This window comes from Epinephelus lanceolatus, chromosome 18 (assembly GCF_041903045.1).
Source record: "Epinephelus lanceolatus isolate andai-2023 chromosome 18, ASM4190304v1, whole genome shotgun sequence".
Classification (NCBI taxonomy): Eukaryota; Metazoa; Chordata; class Actinopteri; order Perciformes; family Serranidae; genus Epinephelus; species Epinephelus lanceolatus.
The window spans coordinates 35,819,491-35,834,743 of record NC_135751.1 but is presented as its reverse complement, the minus strand read 5'-3'; the positions used below and the strand labels follow the sequence as shown (position 1 = coordinate 35,834,743).

The 15,253-nt window shown below is 37.9% G+C and overlaps 1 pseudogene; it reads right to left on the bottom strand.

Moving 5' to 3' along the window:
- Positions 1-6,614: 6,614 nt before the first annotated feature.
- LOC117268708 (interferon-induced very large GTPase 1-like) lies at positions 6,615-15,211 on the bottom strand (annotated as a pseudogene).
- Between the last annotated feature and the right edge of the window lie 42 nt (positions 15,212-15,253).

Below are 15,253 nucleotides of genomic sequence, written 5' to 3'. Positions count from 1 at the left end.
GCTCAAGTCAGAGCAGCAAAGACATGAATGAGAAAATCCTGCAGTACTGAAAGAAAGCTTAGCAGCGGAAGTCCTAATTTCATGCTTCCTCTATTTATTTACATTCTTTCTCAATCTTCCCTTTCCTGCTTCCAAATCAATAAGTTAACTGAGGGCGTTCACTCGTTCACTTGAACCAATCAGATTTTGCCACAACCTCTGTGAGTTGCTGTCAAACTTTAAAACTGTTTATTTCTCTGCTGCTGTCAGCTGTCGTTTCCTTGTCAGATCGACGAAACCCTCCTCCACCCCTTTCACCTCCAGGTTTCATCACAACCAGCACCTATGGGTCCTTCCACTGAACTCATCAGAGGTCTTGCCCCACATCACATCAGTCCTTATCTTTAGCCATCACTCTTCACCCCACCAGCACCATCATTACCACTGTCTCCACACTTCACCTCTGCCCCTCACAAACCCCTCCCCCCGCTCTTAATAAATCTGATATGGTGTGATAGGTTTAAGCAGCTGAGAAACTCTGCATGTGTACTCGTAAATCAGTGATGACAAACGAGAAAGGGAAAGTAAGACAGCTAAATCAGTAATATCAACTGAAAGTGAAAGTAAGAGAGCTCTACTTCCCAGAAACCTTGTGACTTAGAGGAAAACAAGGACGAGGCTAAAAGGTCACACTACTCAAACACTGCCAAGTACATACTGCTGTAGTGTAACTCTGGTAGCTACAGCTACTACAATAGTCCATATTTAGAAAGCATTGAGTAAACACTGATCCATAACACATATAAGAAGAGGTTAGTCCGAAAAAAAAACAGAGGCATTGATTCAGTCTCAAGCTTTCAGTTTTAATTCAAACTGCTCCTGATGGTAGTTTTTAATTAAAACCAAAAGCTTGCGACTGGATCAATTTGTCCTTTTTGGAGTGACCTTACTGTTAAATAACCAAGTGCTCCGATGGTGCAGTACTAAGTAGTGTCAGGGTGATGATTCAGGGCCTCTGAACCTTTCCCCAAATATTTCTGTTATTTGCGTTGCTGCTGCAGATTGGATTTCAGACTCTCCTCCTCCTGCTGTTGTCATAGCTGTCTGGGAGATTTAAAGGAGTGGAGGGGCAAAGAAAAGCTCTCACAAATCATGTAATGCCAATGACAGACAATGGTATTATATATGTATGCTTATGTAGGAATACTTTATGTTGAGTAGCATAGGTGTTTCTAGCCCATTTTTGGGGGTGCTGAAGCACCCCTAAATTGAATCCCAGCACCCCTAAAAAATTTTTTTTACTGTATGTCCTTTTTTAACAAGCTAGAAAAGTGTCAAAACCATACAGTACTTGGTTGAAACGTAATATTTTAACAACAAAAATACAGCAGCACCCCCCCTTGCCTCAAAAATGGTTTGATCCACCCCATCCCTCCCACCTTTCCCGACTCGGGCTCTGAGCGCTCTATCTGCACAGAGCAATGCGCTGCCTTTCAGAGTGGCTGATATGCAGTAGTGGTGTAAGTAGGATAAGTGGCACATTTCTTAACTTCTACCATTCAATACAACACGTTATCATCATTACCAGTCCTCATTTTTGCTGCATTTAATCGTAGGTCACTGTTTATGTTGTTAGGTCGGAGTTAGCTGACGTTTTTTCTAGCTAGGAAACGTTACAGGTGGTCAGTACCACTGTCCTCTGTTTGAATTGGAATGAGAGAAGCTGGCTGTTGTGTCATGTACATGTGTTAATATTAAAGCCAAGGTGCTACTGACTAGCTAACTGACTGGATGCCCATTAACATTATAACTCCTGTGTGTGTGTGTGTGTGTGTGTGTGTGTGTGTGTGTATGTATATATATACATGGTACCACAGGCAGGGTTGCCTCTCTTTTATTATTTTATTATTATTATTTTTTAGATTTCAAGCACTTTTATTTTTTTTTGAAGTGTATTGTTATTTATGTATTTGTATTATATAATACAGACAAGAAGGAAAAAGGCAGAGACAAACATTGGAAAAAGTCAATTACTGTTAATGTGTTAATGTTACATGTTGTGCATTGCATTTCAAATAAAAGTCCAAAAAATAAGTCCAAGGTCCATTTTTGGTATTTTTGGTACTCACTATAGGGGGCTGGTTTACTCCAGAAACATACATACTGTTTATGTGTATGTTGAGGAGCTGCTGTATCAAAATGAGTTGTCTTCCCCCAGAAATTAGGGTTACGATATGTTTCTTTGATGATTCCAATCCATTCCTCTTTTGCTGTGGCTCAGCATTTAAATAACCTTTATCAGATTTGATGGTTTAGTCACAGACTTTCCCAAAAAGTGTTGTGCTTTTCTTTCACAAATGTGGGAATGAAATTGTGTTAAAATGTACAAAACAGTGAAATTTATCTTGCTTGGCCGGGCAGCTCTCTGGGTGCTCAGCACCCCTAAACCTCTGATCCTAGAATCATCCCTGCTCCGTACTAGACTCTATAATGATTTGATTTTGATTTTATAAAGAATGATTCTTTCTTTCTTTGTTTACAGAGGACAGCTCTATCTCTTGATATTCTGCATTAATGTTTTAAATTAGCAACAACAAAATTAAAAGTGAAAATAATAGAGCTCTTTTTCCTTTTTTCCTTATCCGCTGTGAGGGTCCAAAGGACAGAGGGATGTCGTATGCTGTAAAGCCATCTGAGGCAAATTGTTATTTGTGATATTGGGCTTTATAAATAAAATTGATTGATTGATTTTCCCCCTTGCTTGCTTATAAAACCGGCAAGTATGTTACAGGAGATCCACTGATATTTAACACATACAAGAATTTATTAGTCCAAAACAGCCTCCCAAAGCCTACAGAGGCAATTGCAAGCACTGCAGTGCAGACTAAAAATGGGCAATTTGCAATCATAACTATTTCATGAGTGTTCCTCATCTGTTCTAAATGATGAGTGAAAGTACGGCTGATTCATTTATAGAGTTTAAACAATTCATCACATGTAAATGTGTGACACATCATTGGTAGATCTGCCATACCTGTTACAAATGATCTGCATATGTTTACAAGTCATTTCCAAAGCTTTCTACAACCCCATAATTTAAAGTGTGAACTGTTCATTATGTACCACTGTCTCTCATGGCATTTGTAATGGGCCTTACCTGTTATGAGGGGAATTTAAATGCATACTCTTTTACTAATTATGTGCAAAGCTGTAGAACCGTTAATGCAAGTTATGAAACCATTTTCTGTAGCTGGTTTTGTGAAAAAGATGTTAAAAGCTGTGGTAGTGATGTTTAACTAAAAGCAAAACACATTTTGTACTTTCTCCATTTTCTTTTGTCACTCTTAAAGCTCCTCTTATATATCAGTGTACCATCTGAACTTTATAATATGTGAGTTTTCACACAGTCTGATATCTGCTGTCCCCAAGTGGTCAAAGAGTCAGTTCTTAAACGTTTCAAACCTGCTGAGTCTACAACCTTTTAGTATACTCAAAGGCCTTCACAGTCTGAACATTGTTTGAATTGAGATGGTTACATACTATCTGAGAGAATGACAGCTTATTATACTAAAAGAGCCTTTCATTGGTCAACATGCTCACCACAGGGCTCACTGCGTAAAAAGTGACACAACAACCACATTTCATCAAGACCTTTTTTTATTGTCCAGTAGACACTCTGCTGAGTGAATAACACAGTGTCAGCCTGTGATTGGCTATCAACAGTCATGCAGTAAACCACAAACAAGTTTATTTGGAAACAATCCACACATATTTTTGTAGGCTTTTATTTTCTTCTTCAATGCTTCTTTTTCCCTGTCCCTCTGAACGCTTTCCACCTAAGTACCCTTCAGAGAAAAAACCTTCAATACCTTTGAGGCAGATTTTGTACTGGGCTGAATAAAGGTTAATTCTTACCAACGTTGTCATCCAAATTATGTTGTAGAATTTTTAAAGTTCTTTATTTGATTGATAAAAATCTTCAGCCATAATGCATAATGGTACTTAATTTGACCATCTGTGCATTTTCTTCCGGTGAGTTGATCCGTACACATGCTGAGTTGATATAGTCAGATCATTTGCATCAAGCAAATCTTCAAAGCTCATTTTCTGAATGATTCAAATCAATTATATGATGTCAGCAAGATTTTTATTCAGTTCAATTTATGTTTCATTTAAGCAGCCAGACCACACACAGTGTTTACAGTAAAGGCAGTATTGACACAGCATGTAAATATAGCCAGATTAAACAAACTGAATGCAACAACTTCATAATTTTATTTTAAAAAAAAAAGACATACTTGATCCCTCCCTTAGTAAACCACACCAACCAATGATTTCTTTCTCTCTCTTTTTGTGTGTTTGTTTAAACCTGCTGTATTATTATTTCTTTTTCTCTCTTATAGTTATTTGAACAATAACCTGCATATTCCCTTTAAAGAGGAACTATACCCATTTACAAAATTCATACATGTCATTCATAAGATCTGAAACAGTCCAAAAGATTTAACTACAAGAACAACTCTCTTACAAATTCAAATACTACAATGCTAAAACTCAAATTCATGATGTCATAGTGTTTAAAGTCTGGAGCTGCTCCATAGACAATGCATAAGGAAAGATGATATGACACTAGAAGCACCCAGGGGAATGTTCTGAGTGCATGGGTACATTTTCTGTTTCAGAACTGAGGACGCTACTATAGAGTAAAGCTCATTTGGATATAAAAATGAAAACAAACATTCTGTGTGTCCACAAAATCAGGCTCATATTTATTGTGTATGGAGCAGCTCTAGACTTTATACTGATGACATCACAGGTTTGAGACTAACTTCTCTGGTTTCTGGTTTTAAGAGAGTCGCTCATGATCACAAATAAAGATTGAACTGTCTTAGGCCATGGAAATAACATATTGGAATTATCTATCTAGGTGTTGTTCCTCTTTATTTTACAGTAATACACCAAGCTGTTTTCGCTTTGTTTTTGATTTTGCTCACAGTACGTTTGTTTACTTAGAATAATGTGATTTTGTTGATTTATATCAAGTTTTGACCACAACACCATTTGCTGATCTTTACATTTACTTTACAAAGAGAGAATTGGAGAATAATCAAATAACATATTCAACCTTTCTAAACCTGTTGCAGTACATTTAGATGTTTTGTTCTTTTTTACAATAGATGTTCAGATTGAGCGATTCGACATTTAAAAAGTTGAAGTTCTTCCTCTTCTTTTGTTTTAGATTTCCTCTTTTTTTAAATAGGTGTTGCAAAATTGGGTGACATCCATGTTAGCTGAGGTTCTGCAGGTTTTTGGCAGATGTTCAGTATACAATAGGCTATTAAAAATGACCACTGCAGCTGGGGCACATACACTAATACAGAAAACAGTTTCAATATACACATGAAGGATCTATGGACAGAGGGGTATGTATGCTGTACAGATAATCTTAAAAAACTTGTGAGAAAATTGTGACAAAAATGCATATGGAGGTTAAGAAAAACCTAAAACTCAGTAGCCCCACTAAACTGGAAGATCTCTTTTTTAAGAAAAGTTTGTTTACTGTGGAGTGTTAGTGATGTATATCCGTACTGAAGCATGAACAATATTAAATATACACACATTTGAAGTCAGGTATTATCAACATTGTTGCTCCATATTCTGGACAGTAGCTGGCTGCCTTTTTAGCTTTGTGTTATGTGCAAAAACATTATAAATATATTCTTTAAGAAGTTATGATAGGTAGTGCACAGACTATGATAACACTTATGAACAGAACTTTTTGTAACACGATCAGGCACAATATTATCACGAAGGCCTGAAAATGATAGATCTGGTCATTGTTGTTTATTTTTAGAATAAGTGGAGTCTGTTGCCAAGTCATCCTAGGGCCTCATTTGCTGAGTCATGTTTGTTCAACGATAAATATACAAATCATAGTTTAATAGCATCAGACCAGACACCGTCTCTGCAAAGCTGTATCCTTAAGCACATAGTCTTCTAAAATGAAATTATATTTGAAATTATATTTGAAAGCAGTTTTGTGAAGTTTGATTAAAATGCTCACTCTTGGTCTTTACTAAAACTACAGTTAGATGTAAAACAATTCTGCCAACAAATCTTTTGATTACTAAAATGTCAAGTGTTTTTATTGACTTAAGCTACACTAAAATGTTCATTCTTTGATAAAGATGAGATTAAAATGTCGAAAATCAAAACTAATTCTAAAAGTATTTGACAACTTTGATACCATTTGGGGTTATTAAAATGGAATGTACTTAAGTTAATATGTGGCAGGTCCAAGACATATTTTAAAACTGTGTCAAAATTAATCTGGCCATCATGAAGCTAATTATTAATTAGCTTTTTGAAAAGACCAGGTTCAACAGACCAGATATTAACAAAAGAGGCTTGAACTCAAATAATTGTGTGAATGGTCTATTTATTACAGAAAAAAAACATTCCATTCCAATTTTGTTTTCACAAAGGTTGATATTTCTATTAGTAATTATGGATATCAATATATCAATGACAGGAGCCACATTAAACAAACAACAAAAGTAAATATAAAAAATAAACAAAAATAACAACAAAAAAAGAAAGAAAATCAAAAGTGTAGAATTGTATACTCCAAATACTTGAAAAAGTACAAAGCATCATTTATCATATTCTTTAAAAAACAAACAAACATATGACTTTAAGGAAAAATACAAAATTAAAAATATATGAAGATGAAAATATTTGTGTAAAAAATATTTTCAGATGGGCAACAGATAGAGAAAGGTAAACAAAATAATGTAAAAATAGTTGGGGTTTTTTTTGCACAATATGTCAACTTCTAAAAACTGTTTCCCTTTTTTCCGTTTCAACAAGTCTTAAATACAAGTTTCATGCCTTTTCCATAATCAACAGCACTTCATTAGTTCAAGCAGAACATCCATCTTAGGACTCATCCTACATATCAGTTGTTACAATTCTCACAATTCTTTTAAATCCCTCAAAAAATGTTTAAAAAAATGCAATCACAGAGATTTTTATTAACAACTTTTATCAAAACTAAAAAACCTTGTGTCACCTGCTATGATGCCTTTTAATGAGATTGGAATTATAAATGTCTCAGCTCAACAGCCTACACCTTTGTTTGCTCTTTAAACATTGAACAACTGTCAGAAGAAAATGTCATGCGTCTTGTAATGATAGAAACATACACATCTTTGAATGAATAGCACATTTACGCCCTGATCATTTTTTTTTTGCTTTTTTAGAAACGCATGCAATTAGATCAGTTTCATGTCATGTCTGTTTGATGAGATTTTCATGTAAAAGTAAAAAGTAGTAAAAACAAAAGTCAAATCATAACTTACATTTCTGATTTTAAGGTAATGACATTATGTCCACAATATATGACAACTATAAAAACTCTTTCATTTACTTGAATATTTTTCCTTAAAATAAGTACATGTTAAATGCATCTTAATCATCATGAAAAAAAATAAGAAAAAACATTTTTGATGGAAAAAAAAAACCTATGACTAATTCTGAACTTTTTACAATCATCATTTAATTGTAATTAAACATACATTGTGTTCTCATTTGCTTAAAGATATTTTCAGGAATCCTTTCTACTGTTATACATTAAAAAGCATTAACATACATATTGATCAGATTATGAACAGGTGCTGTTTCAATCATTTTGGAAAAGACTCCATTGTCATTATTGCTATTGTTGCACTCCTTTAAAGGGCCAGTGTGTAAAAAGGGTTGAAAACAGTGACATCAGTGGTCAAATTCTAGATTGCAGGGCTCACTCTCTCACCCCTCCCATCGGGTAAATGACGGTGGCCTCGTAGGGACAAAAAGCCTTGCGCAGACACGAGTTTTTCAGGAGTAGGTCTATCTAGCGACGAGGTGAATGTTTATTTAGAAATCTAAACCATGTTACGATATTGTAATGAATCCCTCACAAGCAGGAGACCAGAGTAGCGTTCGGGAAAAAGGCCCATTCATTTGAGCACTCCAAAAACTCCGGTAACACTCCAGGGGGTAAAAGACTCCGTCCCAAACTCTGACTCGTAACACACACACTTCATACACACATACTCGTTTACAATACCTAGCGGGTACCCCCTCCCCTCTCTGCTCCACCAATCTCCAGCCCGCACACTGACTGACAGCATAGCCGGTAAACAGAGCTCAGCTGTTTATTTAGACTAGCAATATCTCCGGACTATAGTAGCTGCAATGGACGACTTTGAACGCGATTTTGAAGAGTTTCTTGTAGCGGACACAGACCCAGAGCCATACCTGTTTGAGGCGGAGCATACAGATGAGTAACTCCATGTGTTGGATGCTGAGCGGGCCAGAAGAGAGGCTGAATCCTCCGCTCCCATTTTGCTGCACAGAATGGGATTCGGTGCTACTGCTGCCATCGTTGGGGAGATATATCATCAGGAGGAAAAGCACAGCAGAGAGTGCATCACAAGGAGTGAAGTTGCGTCTTCTTTTCCTCGCTGATGACGGTTCGGGTTCATTCTCTCCTGTTGCGTGGTAAGTGTGGTCCATTCACAAACTTTATAACTAAAACAACTTTTCACTACTCTCTGTCGAGGAACTACTAACACTCTGCTGTTTCCTCCTCCTTCTTCCTTCCTTCCGCTGTCTTCGTTGGTTTATTTATACACGCGAAACGCGTTCTCTGGCTGGCTGGATTGTCCGCTCGGTCTGCCGTACATACATGGCGGCGCAAGATGGCGACCTCTCTAAAGCAAGGCCCTTGCTATATATATAAATAAAAGCATAATTATAAGGCTACAAAAACCAAACGAATTTTCTTTTATAGCGATTATACACTCAGATTCAGATTTGACAATAAACCATGCCAAATATTACACACTGGCCCTTTAATCAAATTAAAAGCTCCTAATTCTGTTGAATAGTTAAAGACACTTTGGCCTTCTGCTACTCTGAGTAGAGTTTGGTTGTTTCTGGCTCAGTCACAGATTGTACATTTCATCCAGACTTTCAATAGCTTCTTGTTTACTGTGGCCTCTCCACTCAGGAGGAATTTCTCCCCTGCCCTGGAATTTTAAGTCATAGCGGTCTTCCAGTTGCTGTTGAAATCGACATACAAACCATTTCCAGTATATCATCTTAGACTCATCAGAAGTAATTTGCAATGTTGCATACTTCTTCCCAGCATGTTGATACTGTTTGTAAGGAATAGTCTTTTTTGAATCATAATGGGGGTAGAAACGTTGATCACTTGCAACTAATGGTGTGCAGAAGTTGATGTCCAGTTCCACTGTGCCTCGAACATGCCATCCTTTAATCCCAGAGGGCCGATGAAAAGGCACACTATGTTTGTCAGGACTGTGATTTTCTAGCGTGTTGGTACAAACAGCTGCACAGAATGGACACTTTGCCCAGCAGCAGTTACACAGCTGATCAATGAGGATTTGATCAGGCTTCATCCTGAATTCCTCCATCTTATCCAGTGAGAGGCTGCCCACTTCCTTCATAACTGATACAAGGCCTTTCTCTATCTTTTCTGTAAGAAAGTCAAAATTGTTAATGTCACTGAAGTTTTGACAACAAATTGCGTCAAATGTCAGCTCATCTTTTAGCAAACTGGAAAATTCCTTTAACCACATGTCTGAGTCTCCTCTCTGGGTTTTCACTTTCTCTGTTGCAGCAAATAAAGCTTGACTCACAAGCTTATTGATGTCTTCAACATTTTTCTTGAGTATGCACCGTGCTTTATATTTGTTGTCTGTGAGGATGTATTTCTGTACTTCCTTTCTTATAAACGTCTTTGCTTGGTTCCTTGGGTGTTGGATGTAGGTGATAAAACCACCAAAGTCCTCTTTCTCAGCCAGTGACTTCAGTGCGTGTTTCTCCAAGTTCAACCTGTTCCCACTGAATGCTGGGAAACTGCACTTCATCTCATCAGCAAGATCAATGGCAGTCTTGTTACAGACGGCTTCAACAGTGGAACTCTTCAGTTTCTCACAGATCAGTTCTCCAAACACAACAGCAGATGAGCTTCCTCTGCAGAAGCTGCTGAAAATGTTGTAATATTGCATTTTCTTGCTTTCTACACAAGTGACTGTATCGTTGTTCATTTTGAATTCCTTATGGGACTCTGAAAGCCATCTCCCTGCCTTGTCAAACACATACAGTAAACGATCAACAGTAAACTCCTTCTTCACAGCATATTTCCTCGTTGATTCAAACTCTTTCACCTTTTCTTTGACATTGTTGGCCACTTCTTGCAAGTAAATTGGACTGTAGCCTCTTGTAGCAACAGGTTTGCCCTTGATTGCATCAAGGGACTGTTTTTCAATGCTGTCAATGAAGGATCTGATCAGTTGCTGTTCTTCACATACTAAAGGATTCCTTGATGTAAGAACTCCTTGAAGTTCTCCTTGATGTTCTTCATTCTGTTCTGTTGACCTCCTAAGTCTGAATATTTTTTTAAATGATGCCCACATTGTTAAAAGTCTTCCTTGTCCTTCAGTGCTTTTGTTTTCCCTTTTATCATCTTGGGATTGTTGGCCTGTGTTGCAGAAATCTTGGTCCTTGCTGAGACACACATGAGTGTAATCACCCAGCTCTGATATTTTTTTTGTAGCTGCCACTGCTTTCAGATTCGGTTATGAGACCATTCAAAACCAAGCTCCTGAAGGATAATAGTCAGATCTTCTTCATAGCTGATATCCTCAATAGGTTTTGTACCTGCAGTTAGTTCACTGACCCAGCCACTCCAAACAGAATTGAACTGTTTTTTAAGTTCCTCTTCATCTTTTGCCTTGTCCTTTAACTGATGAGCGACCGCTTTGCTCTTTTGTAGCAGCTTGTTCTCAAACTTTGTCTTCTTATCATCAAGCTTTTTACAAGCATTTTTCTGCTCAATCACTTCATCCAGTTTTTTTTTTGACTCCTCTCACTTGGTCGTCATGAAACTCCTTGATTTTGCTTTCAAATCGTCTTCGCCACTGAACCAATATTTCTTTGTCTCTGTCATCATCAAAGTATGTTGTCATTGCTTTTTTGATTTTTTCATAGGTTATCTTCATTTCCTCATGTAGATAACTGAGCTCAACCTTGTCAACTTTTCCATTTTCAATTCTAGTATGAAGCCCATTCTCAATAGTCAACATGTTGCTCCTCAGGGCCCAGGTCCAGTTCATTTGCCGCTCCTCAAGTTTTCTGTACACTGCAATTTCAAGTGTGTTTTTGAAACTGAAAATAAAGTTTTCATTCATCAGGGCATTCCACAGGTCCTGAATTTTACTTTTGAACTGTGAGAGAGTAATTCCAGCTGACTGTGAAGCTTTGGAGAGGATGAACTTCTTCAGCTCTTGGACGCTCTCACTATAACCTGGATTTGGAGGAGCCATAGGTGGACTTCCCTCCCATAGTTGGGCAAAGTATTTCATGTCTTTTGCACATCAAATGCAATGATGTCACTGAAGCACTCAGCATTACAAACCTCCTATTTATTTTATTTATTTATTTGTTTATTTGAATGGGACAGTGCACATTGATGAACATGTTAAAACATGTAAAGATGCCGGATTGTAGCTTGACACTAATTTCCATCCGTAGTCCCATTAACATAAAAACAAATTAAGACAGTACAACATTTCACAGTAAGAAAAAAGGAGCAGTAGCAATAAAACAAGCACTAACAGTGAAAAACACATTGAAAAACACAAACCATAATATACAGACAGACAGATAAATTGCAATACAGATTGACTGTGGGTGGAGAGCTAGCCCACAGGTAGGGAGACCATAAGAGTTTCGTTTTGAAGAGTAAAGTGCATAGGTGCTGGGTAAAGTGCTAAAGTGCATGAGTGCCAGATGAAATTGCACAATGCCCTAAGGTGCCAGATGAAATTGCACAAAGCCCTAAAGTGCACATCAGTTTAAAGTGCCAGTTTGTATTGCACGAGGCCCAGTACACTCAGTTGCACATGCAGAAGCGTGTAATTATTGCACTAAATGTGATACATAAATGTATTATGCAAACACTACTGATGAGAAAAAATCATACACAAAAGTATTGTGTAATTTTTGTATACATGTAACGTAAAAAGAAAGAAACTCTGATGATGACCCAACAATTGCATTGCATTACAGGTTACAGGTGGTCGCATGTTTGATTTTCTAGTAACCATGCTTTCAGCTTCCCCTTGAAAGTGCTAAGAGTGGTGCTCTCTCTGATAATGACTGGGAGGTTATTCCAGCTTTGCCCACCTTTTATGGATAGAACATTCTGACCAAAGGTGGTTCTTCTGTGTGTAATTTCACAGTCACCTCTTGTGCCTGACCTAGTACCATGTCCTGTGAGTCTTTTTTTATGGATGAACTCTTTGACAGGAGCTGGTGCTGGTCCGTGTAAACATTTGTATATGAAACAGGCATTTTTGAATACTTTTAAATTTTCAAAGTCTAGAAATTTGTGCTTTTCCAGGACCTTACAGTGATGATGGGAGTTTGGTTTCCGGTCAAATATCTTTACTGCTCTGTTATACATCTGCTCTATGGGTTTTAAAGTTGAGGTGCTTGCAAACGCCCAGTTTGTGAAGCAGTAGTCAATATGAGAGAGAATCAGGCTGAAAAGATAGGTTTTAGCTGCATCATCTGTTAAGAAGGGCCGAATTTGTCTAAAATTTAATAGATTAAAGTTTACTGTGTTTCTGACTTTTTTAATGTGTTTCTTGAAAGTCAGGTTTGAGTCCAAGACGACTCCGAGGTATGTGAAGTGGGAGACCAGCTCTAATTCCTCCCCGTCAAGAAACACATTGGACCTTTTGATGTCAGTAGGGCGTTTGCTGAACATCATGCACACTGTTTTTTTTGTGTTTAACAGCAGGCAGGTGTTTTTCAGCCAATGTTGTATGTTGTGCAGCGCATCCGTGAGCCTTAGAGAGATGTCTTTTGCGTCATTTCCATAAGTAAAAATGACCACGTCGTCTGCGTACATTTGTGCATTAAAATCAGTACATACATTAGGCAAATCATTAATGTACAGTGAAAATAGCAAGGGTCCAAGGATCGATCCTTGTGGGACACCAACTGTGTTTTTAAGAAAGGGGGATTTTACTCCATTTACCATGACACACTGTTCCCTGTTCAACAGATATGACTCAAACCATTCCATTGTTTCAGCTGAAAAGTTAAAATATGTTAGTTTTCTCAGGAGGACTTGGTGGTCTACTGTGTCAAATGCCTTTCTGAGGTCTAGGAACACAGCACCCACATGCGATGTTTTATCCAACATACATTTTACCTTTTCTAAAAACACACAGTTAGCTGACTCAGTGGAATGGTGGGGACGAAAACCAAATTGCATCAGGTGGAGTGGGTTAAATCCCTTATCTAGATGTTCAATTAGTAGTTTCGATACCCATTTTTCAAGCACTTTAGATAACACCGGGAGAATACTGATTGGACAATAGTTGGCAACTGATGTTTTGTCCCCTGATTTAAAAACGGGCATCACCGTGGCTATCTTCCAGGATGGTGGTACTTCCCTTGAGGTGATTGACTGATTTACTAAGATAGTTATCGGTTTTATCAGTGCATCAGAGTATGTTTTGATGAAGTCGGTGTCCAAGTCAGATATATCCTTGGCCTTGGAACATTTCAGAGCAGAAATAATCTTCTTCACCTCAAGTTCAGTGATTTGCTTTAATTTAAAGACAGGATGGTCATTTATGATTGGTCTGGGAAGAACAGTGGAGGGGGCAAAGAGCTTTGTTATGTCTTTTACACTGTCTAGGAAATATTGGTTAAAAGTTTGGGCCAATACTGCAGAGTCATTGACCAGGATATTGCCAATTTTCAGTGCTAGAGTAGTGCTCGCCTCTTTGTTTTCTTTAACTATTTATTATTATTTGATAATTGCCAGGCTTTCCTGCCATTCCCTTTGGCCCCTTCAATAGCATTCATAAAAAAAATAGCTTTGGTCCTTCTTAGTAGCTGTGTTACCTTGTTACGTGCATGGATAAATTTCTGTCTGTCAACAAGCAGCCCAGACTTGAGACTCTGCTTGAGGAGTGAGTCTCTTTTCTTCATCATAGCTCTACAATTTGAGTCTAACCAAGGAAGTTGATTTGTGTTTTTTGCTCTCTTTCGCCCCCTTCTGCAGAAAGCAGATTTTATCTCAGAGATCTTATCTAAAAACAACCTGCAGTTTTCCTCTGTATTTTTAGAGGAGAGGATCACTTGCCAAACTGTCCTTTTTATTTCATCCCCAAAGTGCTGTTGCATGTGTTTGGGGATGTAATCGTTGGGAGGGGACGTTGTTTTGGAAGTGTTCAGAGAGCGATTTTTCCTTAGTTTCCTCGAGAACAAAATAAAGTTATGATCTGAGATACCGGTTAGAATGTTATGAATTTTACTTATTCTGTCTCTGTTATTTGTGAATAAGAGGTCAATTCTGGTTTGTGAGGTGTTTGTCACTCTAGTAGGTTTTTCAACAAGTTGTGTTAAATTGTGAGCATCCATAATTTGCTTAAGATTCTTTCTGCTTTGTTTATCATCCCAATTTATGTTGAAATCACCTACAATTATTTTCTCTCTGTTTGAATCACATGAATTTAGCAAGAGTTTTAACTGATCATAGAAATCTACCTTAGCAGTAGGTTGCCGATAGATGCAAATCAGGGAGAAGGACATTTCTTTAGAGAGAGTGATTTCAAAACCGACACAATCAAAATTGAAAGCAGTTGACCAAACAATCTCTCTACATGTAAGACTGTTTTTTACATAAAGCAGTACCCCTCCTCCTTTACCTTTCAACCTGTCTTTCCTGAACACATTGTAACCTGGCATAGATACAAGAGCTTCAGGGGACTGGGTTTTTAACCATGATTCAGAGATTGCTAAACAGTCGAGATTTGACTCATGTAAGATGTGCTCCAATTGTTCACATTTGTTACAGAGGCTTCTGATGTTTAGGTGACTGCACAAGAGTCCCTTTGGTTTGTGTTTGGGATCCCAAACTGCTTTAGCTTGATTAAGGGTTTGAAACAGTTTTGTGGAACGATGCCTTTTTAAAATAGGGTTCCTGGGTTTTACCTTTGGTCGCTGGGGGGCCGCAGTTGCTGGTGGTGTCTTGGTTAGCCTCCCGGCTAATGCTGGTGGTGTCTCGGTTAGCCTCCCGGCTAGTGCTGGTGGTGCCTCGGTTAGCCTCCCGGCTAATGCTGGCTGCTAGTTGGGCCATCTTGTCCAGTTTTTCTTGCAGCTGTCTTCACTGTAAAAACGA